Source organism: Pan troglodytes, chromosome 6, assembly GCF_028858775.2.
Source record: "Pan troglodytes isolate AG18354 chromosome 6, NHGRI_mPanTro3-v2.0_pri, whole genome shotgun sequence".
Classification (NCBI taxonomy): Eukaryota; Metazoa; Chordata; class Mammalia; order Primates; family Hominidae; genus Pan; species Pan troglodytes.
Genome location: NC_072404.2, coordinates 52,909,405 through 52,931,152, shown reverse-complemented (window position 1 = coordinate 52,931,152; position 21,748 = coordinate 52,909,405). Strand labels below are relative to the sequence as shown.

The following is a 21,748-nucleotide window of genomic DNA, read 5'->3' as shown; positions in this document are numbered from 1 at the left end:
AGTTCATTTTTATTTGTTCTCGATGTAGGAGGTGTTCAATGCATGTGTTTGATAAAAGAATATGAATAAGAAAAGAAAATAGAGGCATATTCAAAGTTAAATGTTTCTTGTTAGATTTACAATTTTTTAAATCATACATCACTATTCATGCATAAACATTACTTATAATTTTAAAGTCTCTGCCCAAATCATTAGCTTTTTTTATCACAATGCAATTTCTAAAATAATTAAATGGGGAAATTTTATATTTTTATTTGAAATATTGAGCTGAATTCTTCATAAAAGACATTTGCAATTGTTTTCTTTTAGAGAAAAGTAGAAATGAACGTTTAAGTGCAGGATTTTAAAACAACTGAAAGGTTGGCACAGGCTAAAAATGATGTGGATTTATTTTACTTCAACAAAATTAGAGCAGGTAATTTAATAATTGCAAGGTTTTGTAACACAGATAGAAATGTAGCACCGTGAAATAAACTGTTCAGGTGAATGTGAGCTCCACAGCCTTAATTTGACATTGAAAGAGGATGTGTTCCATGAGGCTCCAAGACTGTACGCTGTACCTTAGGTCTCTGAGCTGAACTTCACATAAATGAATCTGAGGCCATGAGCAGTGGCTCATGCCTGTAATCCTATCACTTTGGGATTACAAGGTGGGTGGATCACTTGAGACCATTTGGGAATCCAAGGTGGGTGGATCACTGGAGACCAGGAGTTTGAGACCAGTCTGGGCAACATAGTGAGATGCTGTGTCTTAAAAAAAAAAAAAAAAAAAAAAAAAATTAGCAGGGCATGGTGGTGTGTGCCTGTACTCCCAGCTACTCAGAAGGCTGAGGAGGGAGAAACACCTGAGCCCAGGAAATGGAGACTGCGGTGAGCCATGATCATGCCACTGCACTCCAGCCTGAGCCATAGAGTGAGACCCCGGCTCAAAAACAAAAACAAAAACAAAAACAAAACAAAAGAATCTGAGTCTGTGTGTGCAATTGGAGGTGATACGTGGGAGTAGCCAGGAGATTCCAGAAAAGAAAATACTGATTTTTCTTAAAGATTTGTTTTGGTTTTAATTCAATTTTTAGAATATATTTTAAAGATAAAAATTTTTATTGGTTTTAAAAATGACTAATTATCAATAGTCTTGTCTATCAGGGGAAAGGGGAAGAATTAATCTATTTATAGCAAATTGTGTTAGGTTTTATAATTCTGTCATTCCAGAGGGTAAATGTGTATCAAAGGCATTGGAGTCATGAGGACCCAGGTTGATCTGCCATGTGCTCAGCATGATTTTTCACTCTGGGTCTCCATTGCTTCATCCTGACAGTGGAGCTGGCAGTGTTCACACGGCAGAGTGCTGGGGGAGGGAGGCAGAGCTCCTGACTGCTGCCGGTAAGGCTCCCAGGGATCTAGGCTCCCTCCCTCCTCCAACCAGAGGTGTGAGCAAGAGGCAGAGTAAAGTCCTACAGCCCCTTTCCCTGGATGCGGGGTCTCGGCTGTGGGCAGATGTAGGAGAGGGTGGGCTTCCTTCTGCTGCCCTCTCCCCTTCCGCGTGGGGAGACAAGAGGGAGAAAGCACACCCTGATCCCCAGGGCACCCCGGTTAAGGAGCGACCTCTGACTGAGGCTGTCCACAGAGGTAGCAGCCGTGGCCTGTGGGTGTCATGGGCTCATCAATCTCATTGGCTGCTGCTCTTCCTCTAGGGGCGTGACCAAGATGAGGAAGATGGATACTCGCTCCACCCACCACACAACCCTGCAGGCAGGAGAGCAGAAACTCCTTCCACTGAGGGCTCTGTGGAGTGGTGTGGCCCACTGGTGAAGCTCGGGAGGCAACCTGCTTGTGTTTAGTCCTGGTCCTCCCTCATCAGAGGTACGACCCTGGTAAAGACCAGCCCTCCGGCATCTCAGCGATGCTGGCATCAGAGGTTGCTGGGGTTGTTTGGAGGCTGTGTGAGTGAATGCACGCAAGCCCGCAGCCCTGAGCCTCAGTCGTGGGCAGCGCGCAGTTCATGGGGAGCATGAGGATGAGGGAATCCCTGCCCTAACCCTCAGTATGGGCACAGGTGAGGTACTCAGTTCACGTCAGTAGCTATTGCTGTTATCAATACCTGTGCATTTTAATAGATGTAAAATGTGTGCTGAATTTTAAAATGGTAGGTGCACAATATTATTTTTATAATTGCTTCCGAATATTTAACAGGGTTAACACCTATTAAATATTTGACGAGAATGTATCTCACCAAAATTTGAATTAAATACCTATGTTTGGCTGGGCACGGTGGCTCGCACCTGTAATCCCAGCACTTTGGGAGGCCGAGGCAGGCAGATCACGAGGTCAGGAGATCAAGACCATCCTGGCTAACACGGTGAAGCCCCATCTGTACTAAAAATACAAAAAATTAGCCGGGCGTGGTGGTAGACGCCTGTAGTCCCAGCTACTCGTGAGGCTGAGGCAGGAGAACGGTGTGAACCCAGGAGGTGGATCTTGCAGTGAGCCGAGATTGGGTCACTGCACTCCAGCCTGGGTGACAGACAGAGTGAGACTCCATCTCAAAAAAAAAGCCAAAAAAAAAAAAAAAAAAAAACCCAAGAAAAACCCACACCTTTATTTATGTGTAGCAGAAATAGGTAATTTTTTTTTTTTTTTTGAGATGGAGTCTCACTCTGTTGCCCACGCTGGAGTGCTATGGAGCAATCTCGGCTCACTGCAACCTCTGCCTCCCGGGTTCAAGCAATTGTCCTGCCTCAGCCTCCCAAGTAGATGGGTCTACAGGCATGTGCCACCACATCCGGCTAATTTTTGTATTTTTAGTGGAGATGGGATTTCACCATGTTGGCCAAGCTGGTCTCGAACACCTGACCTCAGGTGATCCACCCGCCTCAGCTTCCGAAAGTCCTGGGATTACAGGTATGAACCACTGTGCTCAGCCAGAAATAGGTAATTTTATTCATAAGAGACACACTTGTTAGGTCCTAAGGAGGCTCTGAGCTATTGGTGGTAGCTGAGTGACCTGTCTAGAGGCTGTGGACTGCAGGGTCCACACTCAAGGGGTGTCAGGCATGGGGCACAGAGCTGAGCCTGGGCACAGAGACCATGAGCAAAAGAGGAGCCAGTGGCATCTGAGGTGGGTCTGGCCAGGCCACGGAGCTGCAGGAGATGGGATGGAAACCAAGTGCTGGAATGGAGCCAGGTGGGGTTTTTAAAATTTGCTTGTGTTTAATGCTGCTTGCTTAATTTCTACCAGGGAAAAGAGGAATTGCAAGCCGGTTATTTATCACTTTCTTCCTCTTTTTAAAAAATATGTAGCTTAAAAATTACTCTAGTAGTAACTCGTAAATAACTCATAAATAAGTACCTTTTTGGTGAACCTTCTTCTAGTATCTCTGCTATGAATGTTTTGGAATAGTTATTTATATATCTATATAGTTTTATTCCACATTTATCTACAAATGTGAACTATATAGTTAGTTAAAATTATGTAAAACACATTTCTATATGTTTTATCACATATATAATCTATATTCTAATTTTCTACAAATACATGGTATTATTCATTTTTCACATTATTATAAAATATTTGCTAGAATATATTTTGCCTGCCATGTAACAGTGGCACATTGTTATATGGACTACAGTGGGTTGAACCTTTTCTCTTATGTGGAACATTTATGCTTTTTCAATCGTTCACTATTATGCATGTAAATGTTTTCTTTTTCTTTGCTCAGGAAGTATCCTAGGATAGAACCTTACCGACGCTGTGATGGGAATCAAGTTGTGAACGTTACGAAGGTTGTCACAGCTTGCAGATTCAAGCCTCTTCAGAATACAGGTGGGCTTGTCCCTGCTGCTGGCCACTGGCACTGCAGGCAAGGACCTGGCCTGGAGGGTTCCCAGCCCAGGCTTCGTGTAAGGGACAGGCCCAGGGAGGCTGGCGCCCTGCTGTGAATGTCACCACCACAGTCATATTCACTGTGATCAATAAGACATGAGCCCATGGCACGCAGTCCCGGCAGCCCTCCTGTGGTATGCCCCAACTCCACCCTGTGCCAGCTCTCTACCTGCTTCCATGGGCTCCGCCTCACCTGGCCTGCATCTGTGTGAGCCAGGAGAGTCAGAACACCCGTTTGTGCTTCCTCCTCTCCTCAAGGACATGTTCATTGCAGCATTATTCACAATAGCAAAGACATGGAATCAACCTAAATGCCCATCAGTGATAGACTGGATAAAGAAAATGTGTACATATACACCATGGAATACTATGCAGCCATAAAAAAGAATGAGATCATGCCCTTTACAGGAACATGGATGGAGCTAGAGGCCTTCAAGGGCCTGCAGCCGACAGACCTGGTTCCTGGTGCTGGGAAGGTCCTTGCTAAGCGCTGCTTGTCCTCCTGTGTGCTTGGGAGCCCAGCACTGGCTCTAGGGCACATCCTTCCCTGGCTTGGGGCCCACCCCAACAATCTGAATGCACCTGAGAGTTTAGACGCAGCCTCTGAGGTTGGGCCAGCGTGCTCCTCATAACCTCTCTTTTGTCATAGACCTGGGCCTGCATCAGATCTGCCTCCTCCCTGTCCTTAAATCAGGAGGTCCCAGGTGCTCAGGGCACATCTCCTGCTTCCACCACTGCAGGCCCTGCCCCATTCCCATCTCCGAGACCTACTGAGCTTCCTTAAAGCAGAGCCAGTTTCCACTGTAACATGAGGCGGTGCCCTGCAGAGGGCGCTCAGAAGTGGACTACCCTCTAGAGACACGCTGAATTGGCAGAAAGACAGGGAGATCGTTTCCTTGCAAAGTGAAACAAGGATTTTTATTTTGTCTTGGCTATACATAAAGTCAAAGCTGTTCTTGAATAAATAAGTGTTTTCCTGAGGTATATAGTCTTATAATCATCATTCTAAGTAATTTTATATTAGGTTCTTAAGTTGCTTTTACTACAGATTCTTCTACATTAACCATAATGTTGTGAGTAAACATCTTTGTGCATACACATTTTCCACATTTTGCTTGTCTTAGAATAGAGCCCCAGAAGATGGTTAAATTGTGTCATCCTTCAGAGTTATTGCCCAGTTGCTTTCAGGGTAGTTGGTGCCAATTTACCCTGCCATCCACTCTGCAATGTATGAAGTGCCACTTTCACCATACCCTTGTCAGCTGCGAGTATTCCATTTTTAGAGCGTTTTGTTAATTTAGTCAGCAAACTAAGTATAAATCATTGATTACTAAATTTAAAGAAAGGCTTTTATGAAACTAAAATTTTGAAGTCTAGTTATTGGCCACCTATCAAAGGAACCTGTTATGTACTTAAACATTTTCTACAAATAATCTTGAGATGTTATTTTTATTTCATACCCTTTAATCACTGCATCAAATTATATTGTGGTTGTCAGCATATTTGACACAAAACACGTTTTAAAATTTGGTGATTTGCTTATGGAGTTTTGAGGAAAAAAGCTACTTTAGCTTAAAATATAAATGGAAACGTGGCATGTCGAACTGTGATGAACAATAAATTTCCTATAAAACAGCTTGAAATAGTATCAAAAACCTGATCTCATTTTCAAGGCAACTGCATGGGCTTTCTGGAATTGATTTAGCAGTCTTTGAAATGTTTAGCCCTTACATTGAGAACGTACATAAATACCCACATCAGAAATGTCATGGCTAGAACAAAGAAATCAAGATGCAAAAATAGTGCTCTTGGAGAAGTCCTTCAATGCAAGCATTACTACGTTTGCTTCAATATTTATTTTTGCTCAAAAAACCTCTTTTGAGGGAGATCTGGGGAACTCAGACCCCACTGCGGTTGGCAGTTGTTTGCTGCATTTCACAGGGCTATGTTTTAGGAAAAATTCGGTGTTGTGCCTTCTCCTGGAAACTAGCACTCCTATGAAAACAGAGCAATTCTTCTCCTTTATTTTATCTTGTACATATTTTTGCTTCCTGAACCCAAGGGCTCCTCTTTTTCAAACATTTATTTTAAGTTCAGGAGTGCAAGTGCAGGTTTGTTACATGGGTAAACGTGTGTCATGGGAGTTTGTTGTACAGTTTATTTCAACACCCTGGTATTAAGCCTAATACCCATTAGTTATTTTTCCTGATCTTTTCGCTGCTCCCACCCCCAACCTCCAAAAGGCCCCAGTGTGTGTTGTTCCCCTCTGTGTGTCCACGTGTTCTCATCATTTAGCTCCCACTTAAAAGTGAGAACATGTGGTATATGTTTTTCTGTTTCTGTGTTAGTTTGCTAAAGACAACGGCCTCTGGCTCCATCCATGTTCCTGCAAGGGACATTATCTCATTCTTTTTTACAGCTGCATAGTATTCCATGGTGTATATGCTACATTTTCTTTATCCAGTCTATCACTGATGGGATTTAGGTTTATTCCATGTCTTTGCTATTGTGAATAGTGCTGCAATGAACATATCCATGCATGTATCTTTATAATAGAATGATTTATATTCCTTTGGGTATATATCCAGTAATGGGATTGCTGGGTCAAATGGTATTTCTCTCTTTAGGTCTTTGTGGAATCACCACACTGTCTTCCACAATGGTTGAACTAATTTACACTCCCACGAACAGAGTATAAATGTTTCTTTTTCTCTATAACCTTGCCAGCGTCTGTTATTTTTTGACTTTTTAAATAATAGCCATTCTGACTGGTGTGAGATGTTGTCTCATTGTGGTTTTGATTTGCATTTCCCTAATGATCAGTGATATTGAGTTTTTCTTCTTATGATTGTTTGTCATATGTATGTCTTCTTTTGAAAAGTGTCTGTTCATGTCCTTTGCCCACTTTTTAAAAATGAAGTTGTTCATTTTTGCTTGTAAATTTGTTAAGTTCCTTATAGATGGTAAATATTAGATCTTTGTTGGATGCATAGTTTCCAAGAATTTTCTCCCATTTTGTAGGTTGTCTGTTCACTTTGTTGATAGTTTATTTTGCTGTGCAGAAGCTTTTTAGTTTAATTAGATCCCACTGGTCAATTTTTGCTTTTGTTGCAATTGCTTTTGGGATCTTCATCATGAACTCTTTGATTGTGCCTGTGTCCTGAATGGTATTACCTAGGTTGTCTTCCAGAGTTTGTTTGTTTGTATTTTGAGACAGGGTCTTGCTCTGTTGCCCAAGCTGAGTGCTGTGGCATGATCATGGCTCACTGCAGCCACAACTTCCTGGGCTCAAGAAATCCTCCTGCCTCAGCCTTCTGAGTAACTGGGAATTACAGGTGTACACCACCACACCAGGCTAATTTTTGATTATTTGTAGAGACAAGGTCTCACTCTGTTGCCCAGACTGATCTCAAACTCCTGGGCTCAAGTGATCTTCCTGCCTTGGTCTTCCAAAGTGTTGGGATTACAGCCCGGCCTCTTCCAGAGTTTTTATAGTCTTAGATAACTAGTTTTTGACAGAAGGTGTGTGACAGGGAAAAGCACGACAATGAGCAGTGGGTGACCTTTGCCCCATGACCTTGGCAGGACTGCCCTCACCTCTCACCTCATGGGCTCTAGGACCATCCCTCGTCCCCTCTGAGGATGGATGCAGGGCTCTCATCCATCAGTGTCTCCTGTGCAATAAAAAGTGTGAATGCCCCACTCCTAGAACAGAAGGAAGGGGCTGGGCAAGGCTCAGGGGATGGTGCTGACACCTCGTGAGTCACTACATCTCTCAGACCCTCAGCTTCTGTGTTTGAAAGTGTGGGGATTGGGCAGGTGCGGTGGCTCACGCCTGTAATCCCAGGATTTGGGGAGGCTGAGGAGGGTGGATCACCTGAGGTTGGGAGTTCAAGACCAGCCTGACCAACATGGAGAAACCCTTGTCTCTACTAAAAATACAAAATTAGCCGGGTATGTAATTTTGTATTTACAAATACAATACCAGAGGGTATGGTGGCACATGCCTGTAATCCCAGCTACTTGGGAGGCTGAGAAAGGAGAATCACTTGAACCCGGGAGGTGTAGGTTTTAATTTGCTCATTTATCCCACAAGCAATGACAAATCTTCTGTTTTGTAAAAGGCATTCTGATCATATATGCTGGCACATGACTTACTAAGATGTAGTTCTTTTTCCAAAAAGCTTATGGTCCTATGTGGGGAGGAGCCAAACACATTTTGGCAGAACATGGCAAGTTCTATAAGAAATGCATAAATATATTTGAGCAGTGTTGGGAGGAAAAGCATCTGATTCTGCCACAAATGTTTCAGAGCTTCCACCCTGAAGTATTTGCATCTGAAGTGAGTTGCAAAACATGGATAGAATGGTCAACAAGTTGGAGATATTACAATAGGCTAGTGTGTCCTCTTTTTGGACATTTAGGCTTTGTGTAGAGTTTTGCTATTATAAATGATGCATATTGCAACTATCTATATCTGTATAATCTATATTTATATTTATATCTATAAATAGGGAACGGTATAGACAAAAACAGAAACCTTAAAAATATGGAATACTCTGGCTACTCCCAGGGTTGGAGGTGTGGAATATGAGGCTGAGTAGCAGGCAGAGGGTAAAGCCCTTAGAATACTGGAGACCTGGGGTCCTCCCACTTTGTTGCATGTTAGAATAACCTGGTCACTTTTATACCCACACCCTCAGCTGCCAGGTCACACCCACACTAATTCAATCAGAATCTCCAAGTGGGACTGAGATGTAAATACTTTTTGTAATTCCGCAAGTGATTCCAAGGTGCACCTAAGCTGGAGAACCAGTGCCAGACACAGGGAGACATTAGGGATTTTAATCTGGCAGACAGACTCTCTGGTGTGTATTTTACAAGGATCTCTTTGCAGCAGAGAAAGGAACTAAATTAAAGAGAGTCTAGAAGTAAGAATCATGGCTGCAGGAGTCAGTGAATAGGTGTGGCCCTATGGGTTTCAAGTGTTGGAAACTAAGAAGGTGCCATTAACAGAAATTGGTGAGGAATTTCATGAAGGTGAGAAGGAAGCCCAGGGGGCACAAGGTGGGTTCTAACCTTGTGGTTAGACATACTTTGAAATTTCCTTTTTTTTTTTTTCTTTTGAGACAGAGTCTCACTCTGTCACCCAGTCTGGAGTACAGTGGCATGATCTTGGCTCACTGCAGCCTCCGCCTCCCGGGTTCACATGATTCTACTGCCTCAGCCTCCTGAGTAGTTGGGATTATAGGTGCCCGCCACCACGTCCAGCTAATTTTGTATTTTTAGTAGAGACAGAGTTTCACCATGTCGGCCAGGCTGGTCTCAACCTCCTGACCTCAAGTGATCCACTCGCCTCAGCTTCCCAAAGTGCTGGGATTACAGGCGTGAGGCACCATGCCTGGCTGAAATTTCTCCTTTTGCGTCCTTTTGGAGAGAGAGAGAGAAAGAGAGAGAGAGAGAGAGTGTGTGTGTGTGTGTGTGTGTGCCTAATATGGAAGCCTGCTGGTGAGAGCCATATCCATTTTAAACTATTGAGTTCTCTATTTAGCTGTTAAATTCCATACGCCTGCCAAGATCCATACGATAACCAGCCCCTCCAGCATCTGCTTTTCTTTTTTATTAAGGCCCCAAGGAGCATACACAATTCCTGGTGTAAGTCAGCATTTTGCCAGAGTGCCAGAAAGGATTCTCACATTCCACAGAGACTCCACCAGAAATTTGCTCACTTCCCCTTTATTCTCGACTCACAAACCCCAACACTCCATGTTTTCTGCCTCTTGCACTACCATGTGGTCCTCACCACCCCACAGGACTCTGGGCAACAGAGATGGACCACTTAAATCGTGTTTTTACAGTAACTCCCCATAGGACTCCTTTGCTTTTACTTCCTGCAAACTCTCTTTCCTGATCACTTAATTGACATTTTTAGAAAATTGGGATGATGATCTAAATACAGAAATGTTGTCAAAATTTCAGATTTTGTTCTTAGTTGCTTTAATTTTCCTTTACAGAATGTTTCCTCTTCCTAACATAGTGTGTGTGTGTGTATATTTATATATTCTAACATGAATTATTGTAATTCCTATTTACTTGTGTAATCCCGTACATTATATCCTTAAAGGACCTTAGGTATTATTGACTCTTTTATCTTAGAGGTGAAGAGACCTGGGCCTGGAGCAGTTGTGGCTTGCCCAGGTGCCCACATTTTTACCAGGTAAAAGAGGTTCTTAACACCCAGGTCTTCTGACCACAATCTCGTGCTTTGCACAATCCCAGCAGCTCTGTATTCAATTTGAGGGTACGCATCCTCTATGTTCTGTGAAGCAGTTTGCTCATTGGATGATCCAACATTTGGCCACTGAATTCCTGGGTAGTCAAGAATTTCCCTTTATACTTGCTGGAGATGGTGGCAAGGCCATGCCACCTAGTGTGAATACAGGCAGGGCTTAGGTGCCCCCACCAATGTCGGTGCCCTATAAACCCATGCACTTGACATCTTCAGCCTTCAGGCTTCTGAGGCCCCATGGTTACCTTTGGGGGTGTCTTGAAGTAAGGGGGGGAAGACCTGTGACTGCTTCAAAAGGAATCATGGTTTTTCTCTGAAAAAATGAAGCCTACTTGGTTACCAAAGAAAGAACTGGAGGCAGCAGAAACCAGAGAAGAGAGGTAGTCAATATTGTTCACAATAGAAAGTGGTTATCAATGCTTAGAACCCAGGATTTGACCAGCAAACCATGTGTGCATGTGTGCTTGTGCCTGTGTGTATGCCTGTGTGCCTGGTTTAAGAGAAATTCTGAAACCCTAAGGGAGAAATAACTTTTGCTATTCTGATGAATTATCTAATTCACTAATTAGTTAATTAGGGATGCTTTGAAATGAAACTGCCCCAGGTCATTTTTCACATATGTCTGAGTCTATTTTAGACTTTCTTTGAAGTGTGCTAGTTTGTGGTGCCTCATGGCCACCAGGCATAGTGACATTTTCTTTCGTAGACTTAAATGGTAGAGGGTGTATGAAATAATGTGCTGAAAAGTGCTCAAGTTAGTTGTTTCTTACGTAGATACACTGGATAAATGGCAGGAAGACTCCTGATTGTAAGTATCATTTGCCGGATGCTACCCAGGTGTGCAAATGTGTATACATATACACAGTTCACACAAACACACAGAGACACTCACACAAATATACATACTCTTTGGCATATACATACACATTCATACATGCACACTCGTTCACACACATTCACATTCACAAATTTGCTCTCACACACACATACATATACAACTCTAACACACACATACTTACACATACACTCACACACATTCACAAGTATAAACTCACTCACACACTCTCACACAAACTCAAACACTTACACATACCAACACACACATTTGCTCAGATCATACATATGCACAGTCATATGCATGCTCACACATGCACACAATGCACTCACAAAAATACTTGCATGTATACATATTGTGCACTTGTGCACACTCACACGTATGTGCATGACATGCACACATACTCACACACTTTTATACACACTCAGTACACTCCTATATACTCACACAACACACACAATCATAAAAGCATACTCATACACATTCTCTCTCTCTCATACACACACACACACACACACACACACGACACGGTCCCTGTCAGAAGTCAGGACACACACACACAAGACACAGTCACTGTCAAAAGTCAGGCTGAGACCAGGCATCCCATTTCCACCGTTATGAGTTTTTCAAATACATGTGGTTTTTTTTTTTTTGTATTTTGTCAGCTCAGCTCTTTTAGAAGTAATAATCAAGTGACAGTTTTCGTCAGATGTTTCTATTTTAAACTCTATCTTTCCAAGGACCTTCCAGTCATATGTTTGCAATAAAACAGAAAATTGATTTCATGGGGAAAGAGAACTCTGAAAATTCAAAATGAACCAAAGTTGAATATATCATGGACATCACTGAGCGATGGTTGGGCAGAAAGTTTCAGTGTCTATCTTGGGGAGAGGAGCCAGAGCCCTGTTCTTTGAATTTCTAAGCCAAGATCTGTGAACCTTTACCAGCTGAGTGACTGGGAGCAAGTCCCTTAATTTCACCAAATCTCCACTTACTCATTTGTAATATGGATTTCATAGTACTTGCCATCTTCATTTTTAGGAATGTTGTAGGAGTCAAGGGTATAATGCATGTCCAGGGAGTTTGTCAATAGCAAATTGCTACTGTTGAGAGGAGAGAGGAGATCTGAAGCTGAATTATTCAAGAGCAAATCTCCATGCCTACAGTTAAAAATGTGTAGTCTCTCATCACTCAATTTATCATCACATATTTAATGTACTTATAATTCTGGAATTGTTACATAAACAATCTTCTGAGCAGTGCCTTAAGTATGCTCACTGTAAAGCTTAGAACATTCCAGAATCCCCAGTGAGTGTCCACTTGCGTTTTAAAAATTTTATTGTTTAATTGACAAATAATAGTTGTACATGTTCATGGGTTACAGAGTGATGTTTTGATACATACAATGTATAGTGGTCAGGTCAGAGTACTTAGTATACTCATCATCTGAAACATTTATTATTTCTTTGTTTTGGAAACTTTCAATATCCTCCTTTTAGCTCTTTGTAACACTATAAAATACTATTGTTAACTATAGTCATCCTACAGTGCTATAGAGCACTAGAACTTATTCCACCTACCTAGCTGCAATTTTGTGTCTGTCACCAAATCTCTCCCTATCCCTCCTTTCCTCCTACCCTTCCCAGCTTCTAGTATCCTGTGTTCTTTTTTTTACTTCTATGAGATCATTTTTTTTTTAGCTTCCACATATGAATGAGAATGAGAATATATGGTGTTTAAATTTCTGTTCCTGGCTTTTTTCACTTAGCATAATGCCTTCCAGTTCCATATCGTTATTGCTGTGAATAACAATAATTCTTTTTTATAGCTGAATAGTATTCCCTTGTGATATATACCATATTTTAAAAATCAATTTATCTGTTGTTGGACACAAAAGTTGATTCCATATCTTGGCTATTGCAAATAGTGCTGCAATAAATGTAGGGGTGCAGATGTCTCTTTGATACCATGATTTCCTTTCCTTTGGATAAAAAATTACCAGTGGTGAGATTGCTGGATTATATGGTGGTTCTATTTGTAGTTTTTTGAGGACTCTCCGTGTGGTTCTCTATTATGGCTGTACTAATTTACATTGCCACCAATAGTGTGTAAGAGTTCTGTTTTGTCTGCATCCTCACCAGCATTTGCTAGTTTTTGTATTTTTGATAATGGTCATGCTAACTGGAATTAGATGATACCTCATTGTGGTTTTGATTTGCATTTTTCTAATGATTAGTAATGTTAAGCCTTTTTTCATATATTTCTTGGCCATTTGTATGTCTTCTTTTGATAAATATCTCTTCAAGATCATTTTCCCAGTTTAAAATTAGATTTTTTTTTTTTTTTTGCCATTGAGGTGTTTGAGTTCCTTGTATACCTTGGCTATTAATCCTCAGTTGAATAAGTAGTTTGCAAATATTTTCTCCCATTCTGTAGGTTGTATTTTCACTCTGTTGATTATTTCCTTTGCTGGACAGAAGCTTTTTAGTTTGAAATAAACTCATCTGTTTATTTTTGTTTTTGTTGCTTGTGCTTTTGAGGTCTTATTCATATAATTTCCTAGACCAATGTCCTGAAGTATTTTCCTATGTTTTCTTCTAGTAGGTTTATTATTTCAGGTCTTGCATTTATGTGTTCCATTTTTAGCTGATTTTTGTATATGGAGAGAGGTGGGGGTCTAATGTCATTCTGCATATGAATATCCAGTTTTCCCAGCACAGACTCATTCATAGAGCTCATGAGCCATGTAGGACATTCATCAGTGTGCTCTTGACTGAGTGCAGACGTCCAGGGGGTCAACCAAATGGATTGTTTAGAAACAGGTGGCTCATGGTGAACCTGCTGTGATGCTGTATTCACTCCTCAGTTGCCTCTCAGAGAAGTGGGTGCATCAGGAGCTCTGGCTAACTCCCCCAAACCCAACAATGCAGAATGTAGGAAGTGACTGGGGCCCAGTGACATTCTAGGTGCCATCTTGAGAAGATCAGAGCTGCAGCCCCTAATTGCAGCTCTAAGATCAAAATGGGAGTGAGGAGCTTTTGGAGTTTTTATAAACCCCTGTTTACCTATACACATTAGTTGCAAACCTTGGAAGTGAAGAAGGACTGGTGTCTCCTCCTGGGGATATTGAGGGAGAGATCAGGGCTGAGGCTACCTTTCAGCCAAGCCTGGAAGGAGAAGACCCCACTGAAGGGTTAGTGATGCTGTGCTTGATGCCCAGACCCCTCCTATCACAGGCCCAGTGCAGAAGTCACTACCCACAGCATTCTGTGCCACAGAGCACCAAGTCATGCAGGCAGAGGAGAGGCAAAGTGTGAATATTTGTCAAATGATTGCATGGGTGTTGAAATGCTTGCTGTGTTGAGAGACACAGCCAGGGAAGAAAGAATTTAAAGTATGGTAGACGTTTGATGCTGGGGTGAGGAGTTCAGATGAAGAAGAATTGGAAATAATAATAACATACATGGTCTGGGGGGTTTATCCCAGAGACCTTTATGTGTAGGATTAGGTTTAATCCTCACCACCCTCGAGTGAGGCAGGTGCTGCGGTGATCACTTCACAGATGGGAAAACTGAGGCCTGAAGGTTTAAACCCTTGTTCTGGTTACAAAGAGAATAAGTAGAGGTGAGCTGATGCCTAGACCTGTTTTCTAGAGAAGTCTCCCATTCATTCCACATTGGGGGTTTGCTCTCCCACAGTATCTTTCATTGGAACCACAGCTCTGGGAGATTGTCTCCACTTTGTAGATGAGAAACAGGTTAGAGAAGTGTCATGTCAGAGCTGGGATTTCAGCTCCGGCTCCTGTGACCTTCCTGGCATGATTGTTCTCCAAGGAAGATGAAGGTGGCAGTGGGTGTTAACTCCAGGAGAATTCAGAGCAAGTGTGGGCAGCTGGGGGGATCTGGAGGAAGTGGGGATCCAGGGCCCATTTCTCAGGAGAGAAACTCCTGGGTTTGGGACTTATTGATGAAAGAAAACAATGGGGCAGCCTGAGCTGAGGGTGCCACTGCCATGGAGAAGTCAGGAACAGTGTTTACTGCAAATGTGAGGTGTCATGCCTGGCCACCAAGGAGGGCCAGCCATGGGTGGCTACAGTTCAAAATATAGGTTTGGTGAGTGGGCCATGGAGAAGAGAAGGGAAGGAGAGGAAAGATTATAGAGCCCTGGGAAACTGTCGTGGTTTGGGACAGGAGGAGGAAAAATAACAATAAAGGGCAGTGAGCAGTTTGTGGCCAGAGGTTCAGGGACATCCAGAACCATTGCATGTCTGGGGAACCAAGAGAGGGCCATTATATGAAAGGAACAGGTGTGGGAGCCCCAGCCAGGGGATGGGCAAGAAGGGGCTGGGGGAAGATGTGGGGCTGGAGTAAGCCTGCTGAAGGCATTTCCACTCTGCCTTTTTCTGGGGCCCTGAGGGGACTCGCTCTTGGCCTGCGGCTATACTGTGGGATGTCTCTGTCCCACCACAGTGTGTGCCTGTGAGTGAGGCTCAGCCTTACTCTTCTCAGTCTCCTGCACCTGACTTACACCTCCTTTCAGGAAATGACAATGAGGACATAGAGGTGTTTGTTACGGATCAATTTCAAGTAGAACCATAACCCAAAGGGGCAGCACTCTCACAGAATGATCGACTTCAGCCAAGGGACAAAAGGGTGTTTGCTCATAGTGGAAAAGGAGAGAGAGAAACTAAAAATTAGGAGCGGGAAGTAAGACTAAGTGCAAAATCCCTGAGAGATTCTAGGTGAGCTGGCCATCCATTTAGGAAGAGATGGGCTGTAGGAGTAAAGTCTCATCACTGAGGAAGGTGCCTGGGTAGGTAGTGCAGGAGAAACGTATCCTGTACCTTAACCAATCAGCAGTTTGAAATCACAAAATTCAGAACTCCCTGAATTCTGGATCCAGCCAGGACTGGATCCTTTCATAGGTTGAAAGGCTCATTCTAGTCACTGGAGCTTATGGAAAACTGAAGAGTGTTTTTATCACGAATATTCCATTTTTGACATCTGTTAAGTATTAGGAATATCTTAGACACTGCGCAGAACACGAACTGAACACTCTTGGCAGGGGCTGCTGGTGAGTGTGCTCTTAGGTAAAGTAAGTGGACACAGACCCCCTGTTTAAGAGAGGAAACCATGGCTGTGTCATCAAATGGGCCTCCCTGGGAGACATGTCTGAGCAGTCAGAACACACCCAAGGTTGTGCCTTCAGGGTTTTATCCTCTTTTCACATCACTTTTTCCTATTATCGTGTCATGCGTTCCCATTTTGCCAGTGAAGAGTATAAGCCTCAGAGAATTTATGTGCCATTTACCTGGTAAGTAACCAAGTCGGAATCAGAATGAGGAAATGCAGGGAAAATTTCAATTTCATTCCTTCATATCACAAATATCTCTTGACATGTGCTTAATTAAAATAACGAACTGAGATTTACTTCATGGGGAAACTATAATCTCAAGAAAGGCACTTGGGCGACTCCAACTCCTTGACTTCTATTCTGGTAGTTTACATTCTTGATGTGATGTTTGTATATATTTAGGAGGCTAAAGAGGCCAAAAACAAAAATGCAATCTTTTCTATGTATTGTTTAAAAGTGAATAAAAAGTATTCCTTAATTTGCTTTATTAGAAAAGTATTTCTTTTAAAATTCCTGATCCTTTATGCATTAGGGCAAAGGGTGAGATTTGCACCTTGTCACCACTAGATGGCAACATCTGAGCGTAGAGTCCAGGCTCAGCGCGGCGGGCACCAACATTCCACAGGGCGCCTGACATGCGGCCTGGGATGGCGCCTCAGAAGGTTGGGCCAGCCAGCCAGCCAGCACCTGTTCCCTGATCCTAAAATAAACCATGGCGGGTCAAAACTCCTAATTGGTTCTATACACCTCTGAAGACCAGCTCTCCTCACATTCCGCCCTGCTTGAAAAACTAGCAATGGCTCCCTCCAAAGGCTAATGTCACCTATCGTCCCCAGATAGCGATTTGATCGATCTTTATTTCTTGACTTTTTCTGTGCCCTGTGTTGGGGAGTGTGGTGTGTCCAGGCCCATCAGAGCTGGCCAGCCAGCCTGGTAGAGGGGTATTGCCCATGGCCATAGAGCCACTGAGCAGGACAGCTGGCCAGCACCCTGGACGACTGAGGATTCTGTTCACAGACACAGACTCATCCACAGAGCTTGTGAGCCATGTAGGACATTCATCCGTGTGCTTTTGGCTGAGTGCAGACATCCAGAGGGTCAACCAAATGGGTTGCTTCAAGCAGGTGGCAGCGTGCCTTCCCTGGCATGCTGAGCTGCTGGCCTTCTCCCCACCTCAATTCATTCCTTGCCTGCCCACTTCCAGACACATCTAACCTATACCTCTTTGCCACTGTTTCCTCACAGTTGGGCACAGCATTTGGCACAGCTGCTGGAGGAGTCTCCCTGGCCTTTCTGCCCTGAAGAAATCACTCCTGAGCTGTGTGGCTGGGCTCAGGGCCTTGGACTCTGCAGCTGGGGTCTCTGGGTGGGATTCAGGCACATGCTCTGAGGCACCCAAGTTAGCAGCAGTCGTTGAAGTGTTTGTTAGTCTATGAACCTTTCCAATACCCACTCCCTCAGTGGCTCACTGTTCCAGAGACTGCACCACATCCTGGCTATGTGATGTGAATGTCTGATTCATGCCTTCCAGGGCAAACAATAAGTCAGAGGAAGAGGCAGAGAGATTCTAACATGAATATAAGGGTTGAAGTCCACGGGAGGTGGGGAGGCAGAGGGAGGATGATTGCTCCATCTGGGACTTGGGGAAAGGTGCAATTTGGTAGATGGAAGGACCTACAGGCATCCACCAGGCTTGAGAGAAGGTCCACGCACCCCCTCTTTCTCCTTCTTCAGAATTTCTTCTGGCTTGTGGGGCCTACCTCCTTCTACAGAAGTTGAGTTGAGAAGGGTGGGGCTGTGCTCCTCCTGAGTGTGAGGAGATCCAGAAACCTGGTCCTTAGACAAATGTCTAGGTCTTTCTTCACTTACATGAGGCCTGAACTGCTTGCCCTTGGTAGGAGGTGTGGCATTGCTCCCTCTCTTAGGCCTGGAGCAGGTAGCCTCATCTGGCTGTTCCCTGGGAACCTGGTACATTCGCTTTCCACAGTGCCCTTCCCACACTGGCCTTGGTTCACATATAGGTAATCCAGAATCTAGCTATGGGTTGGGAAGGAGTCGGGCTGTGTAGTCATTGGCTGCTTTGGTTCTAAGTTTCAGGTCTTTCAGCTAGACGGAGTTCTCTCCAATGGCTCCAACGAGGGCTGGGAAGACAAAATCTAATAAAATAAAGCCTGTCTCTTTGTGCTGCTTTCTCTCTATGAATATCAGCATGTTATGAGTCTTATAGTCTACTTGGCAAATCATTCTTTCTTCTTTTATATAGTATGCCATTTCAAAGAAAATTTGTATTTGTTTGTAGTCTTGAATTCAAATTTTTTAAATTTTTAGATGGCCAGAAAATTAATTAGATAGGCATGAACTTCAGTGCTTTGTTGGATGGCTGACGGCTACGAAGCTGTTAAAGGATCTTCACATGTTTTCGTTTTCTGTTCTGACTCTGTATCAATTCTTTTGAACAGCAATTAGATGACAATTAAAGAATCCTAATGGGAAGAGATCTCTCAAATGTCTGGTTCTGTTTTGCTTTGTTTTGTTTTCCCTGCACTCTATCTCTAGTGTCTCAGTTTGTTTAGGCTGCTATAAAATACCATAGACTGAGTGGCTTCTAAACAATAGAAATATATTTCTTACAGATCAGGAGGCTGGAAAATCCAAGATCAAAGCCCTGGCAGATTTGGTATCTGGTGGGAGCCCACTTCCTGGTTCACAGAGGGTGCCTTACCTTGGTGTCTTCACATGGTGGAAGAGATGACGGAGCTCCCTGGGGCTCCTTGATAAGGGCGCTGATCCCATCATGAGGCCTCTCCTGTCCCCCACCCTGATCTAATCACCTCCCAAAGGCCCCACCTCTAATACTGTCACTTTGGGGGTTATTTCAACTTATGAATTTTGGGGATGTGAACATTCAGACCACAGCACCTACCAAATGTAATGTGAGGCAGCATCAAAGTGCTCATGATTGCAAGTTTTCTGCTCAAAAGTGGGACATTCCTAATTGCCAGAAGAGCCTGGACCATCCCCAGAATGGGCATCACTCCCTGGGTAGGTGGAAAAACACAGAGGGTCTTGCCCACAGCTGATGGATGAGTTCTCTGAGGGATTCCGGTGGACTGTTTCAAGGCAGCGTTTTAAATCTTTTCTCAAGAAAGGAAATTGTGGGACCCTGGGGAAATCTCATTACACATTTCTTTTGCCCTACTTGAAATATGAAGTGATGAGTTTTTCTGTAATCTTTCTATGGAGGCATCTATATCCAAAAGGACAAACAAGCAAGACTTGTAAATAAAGAAAGTTCAAGCAGCAGGTTTCCACTATTACTCCTTTTTGTTCAATGAAAATATGCAGCCAGTCTTGCAGGAACAGGTGCTAGAAACTCTACAGGCCTTTTTAATATCTAATCCCTTCATTCTACCTTCTCCCCTGAGATGGAAAAATCCCTATGTGGTCATGTTCAGGATTTCAGGTTCTACTCTACATAGTTTTAATTTTAATAGACTTAGTAAAAATAACCGTAAGCTTGTGCTATGTACAAACACAATTTGTATGAATGAGTCAAGGAATCGTTGCACATAACCCAAGAGGAGTTTCTGCAGGCGAGCAGAATTCACAGGGCGCGTGGCAATCAGGAAGGACTGAGGAGGCTCTCATGGAGTGGAGGGATTTGGGATTAAGGCTGTGAAGTCCAGTTTCACTCTACCCTTAGTATGTAAGTACTCTTGGAAAATGTACCAAGCATCAGTTTGTTACCTGCACAGAGCAGGTAATTCTAACAAAAATATCAATTTAAACAACCACAGCTTTTGTGCACTGACTACTTCTCAAGGACTCACTAACTTATTTATTGTAACACAAGAGGTAGATGAGTCAGTGGGGAGGAAATGGGGCTTGAACTCAAAGTGCCTCTATCTCAAAGAGTAATTTGAATATTTTCCATGTTCATGGAAGCAGCTATAGGGAGGTGTGAAAATCTATCTGAAGAGCAAGCACTTCTCGAGAAGAATGGGATCCACGTGAAAAAACAGACCTCATGTTGTTCATGAAATTGAACAAAGACCATGCTCTACACAGCAGGACTAGATTGTAAATCAAACAACCAGAGAATCTCTTGTAAAGAAACATACTGAAAAGTGAAATCATGTTGCATGATGAACAACAAACCATCACTTGTACTAAATGCCAGTATTCAGGATATGGTGAAACTTCAGGACATGGGAAAAATAAAATCCTTTTAGCCAAAAGGGCAGTATAGGCCAAAGGAAAAAGGAAGACCATATAAAAATGAGTTCAGAAAACTAACTTTGAATAAGGGCCCAGAAGAAACTGGAATTCCACTGTAGGTGTGCCAAAGGGAGGGATTGACATTTACAGTCTAAGATATATGAAAATGTTTAATCTTTCATGAATCTTGTAATTTTGTCGAGCTCCACACTCTTCCCACAAGGTTCCAACATAGAAGATGGCAGTTGGTTATGTTTTTTAACTTCTGAATTTTACCTGTAAAATATATTCTAACTTGGGAGTCTTTGTCTTAGTAGGCCATATAAATCTTTTCATTCTTTTTAGAGACAGTATGTGTGGACATACCTACCCTACTGATGGACACTGAGGTTTCTTATAGTTTGACTTCCATAATATAACCTCCTTGTGCATATCTCTAACAGGGAATGTGTGTTTGTGTTGGACAAATGCCTAGAAGCTCAATTATTGAGTTAATGATAATGTGTATTTTGATAGGTCTTGCCAATTTGCTGTTCTAGTAATTTTTGATAATTTCTACTTTAATTAAAATATATAAGTATACATTCCCACCATGGATTAATATTATCAATCACTTCAATTTTTGTGGCCAGGTGCGGTGGCTCATGCCTGTAATCCCAGCATTTTGGGAGGCTGAGGCGGGTGGATCACGAGGTCAAGAGATTGAGATCATCCTGGCCAACATGGTGAAACCCTATCTCTACTTAAAATACAAAAATTAGCTGGGTGTGGTGGCGTGCGCCTGTAGTCCGAGCTACTCGGGAGGCTGAGGCAGGAGAATTGCTTGAACCCGGGAGGTGGAGGTTGCAGTGAACCGAGATTGCACTACTGCACTCTAGCCTGGCTGCAGAGTGAAACTCCATCTCAAAAAAAAATTATTTTTTTGCATATCTGAGGGAAAAATTTTCGTTTTTATTTTAATCTACATATTTCTAATTATAAACAAGATAGAGATTATGTTTTATGCTTATTTACCATTTACATATTTTCTTCTATAAATTGTTTATATCTTTTCCTCACATATTGTACTGTATGTATTTTTTCTGAGTGATTTATATTATCTTAACTCTTAATTATTTTATCTTAACTCTGAATATCTAGGATGAATTATCTTTTGTGGTCTTTGAAGCTTATAAAATATGAGGCGTCAGCTGCAGGAGAAATAATGCAAAATTAAATAAGAATGTGACCATTCTTTGTTAGGCCTTTGCCACCACCCTAGGATGAACCACACAAGTGGGTGGCCCAGAGCTTTAGTGTCATTAAATGTTTCACGGTGAATCAAGCTCTTCTAGAGCTTACTCCTTTGTCACATTTGCAGCAAATATTTTCACTTTATTTTTTGTGTTTG

General features: G+C 42.7%; 1 long non-coding RNA gene across 1 annotated transcript in view; it reads left to right on the top strand.

Annotated features, from left to right (window-relative positions):
• The window catches only part of LOC107975796 (uncharacterized), a 56,528-nt gene extending 43,002 nt beyond the window's left edge, over positions 1-13,526 (top strand). Inside the window, exons 2-3 of the long non-coding RNA XR_001719263.4 lie at positions 1,695-1,863; positions 3,720-13,526. This is a non-coding gene — a long non-coding RNA (uncharacterized LOC107975796). The remainder of the gene's footprint in view (positions 1-1,694; positions 1,864-3,719) is intronic.
• Positions 13,527-21,748: the final 8,222 nt, after the last annotated feature.